The sequence below is a fragment of the Macrobrachium nipponense genome, chromosome 15 (genome assembly GCF_015104395.2).
Source record: "Macrobrachium nipponense isolate FS-2020 chromosome 15, ASM1510439v2, whole genome shotgun sequence".
Taxonomy (NCBI): Eukaryota; Metazoa; Arthropoda; class Malacostraca; order Decapoda; family Palaemonidae; genus Macrobrachium; species Macrobrachium nipponense.
The window spans coordinates 30,001-31,094 of record NC_087208.1 but is presented as its reverse complement, the minus strand read 5'-3'; the positions used below and the strand labels follow the sequence as shown (position 1 = coordinate 31,094).

The following is a 1,094-nucleotide window of genomic DNA, read 5'->3' as shown; positions in this document are numbered from 1 at the left end:
TGTTTTAATCCACAGGTTACTGTACAGTGCACTTCATTGAATGAATGTCCTAGAGCGCTCAGTGCTTGCTGTTCATCAATGTCAAGGTATGGACCATGCTGGAGTTTTGAAAAACTTTTTGTCAATCGTTCATAATGTAAATTACATTAACACATTTCATAGTGTAATATCTATCATTTCATTTTTTTTTTTCAAATCCCACAGATGACTGCACAGTACCCACTTCATTAAGTGAAGTTCCTGGAGAAGTTATGTGCATGTTGTGTGTATGTATACATCGTAGGCTAGTTATCAGAAATGAGGAGCAACTGTAATTATTCATCAATGTCAAGGTATGGGCCATACTGTACTACTACCACTAGTTGTGAAAAAACATTTTAATGTTCATATAAATGGCATAGAAATTCTTATAAGATGTAAGGAATTTTATGTAGATTACAGCTCATTGCAGTAAATAATATTTCTACATTGCATTGTTTGTTTAATCCACAGATTGCTATACAGTACACTTCATTGAATGGAGTTCCTGGAGAGGTGGTGAACAATTCACCATGTTAAGGTATGGGCCATGCTGTAGCCTACTACAACCACTAGTTGTGAAAAATCATTTTAATATGTTGATGACATAGAAATGCTTGTAAGATGAAAGGAATTTTGTGTAGATTACAGCTCATAACAGTACGTAAATAATAAATTTCATGTTTTGTTTAATCCACAGATTGGAGTTCCCGGAGAGCTTGTGTACATACTGCAGTAGGCTAGCTAGACAAAATGAGGAGCCTCTAGGAGCAACTATGAAATGTAAAATTAAAATACTAGTAGCAGCTCTGTATATAATTGCAATTTAATCTTATATGTGTATAGTATTTTTATATGTGTATACTAATTTTTGTGTATAGTATTTTTATATGTGTATACAGTTTTACATAAATAGTACCAATTAAAGTTAAAGATGAATTAATTTCAGGTGTTTTGATTTATGCATCCCTTTTGATGTTCTTTATAACATATGAGTTGGCTATGTAGGCTACGACAGTAATCCTGTTAATGTTGTCCAGGGCCGGTGTTAGGAACTGTGCCGAATTCATGCTTCC

At 33.6% G+C, this 1,094-nt stretch overlaps 1 long non-coding RNA gene across 1 annotated transcript; it reads left to right on the top strand.

The window, feature by feature from the left end:
• The first annotated feature begins 203 nt into the window (after window positions 1-203).
• Window positions 204-826, top strand: LOC135226766 (uncharacterized). The gene is made up of 3 exons (XR_010317264.1): window positions 204-332; window positions 493-559; window positions 719-826. It is a non-coding gene; the product is annotated as an uncharacterized LOC135226766 (long non-coding RNA).
• The last annotated feature ends 268 nt before the right edge of the window (window positions 827-1,094 follow it).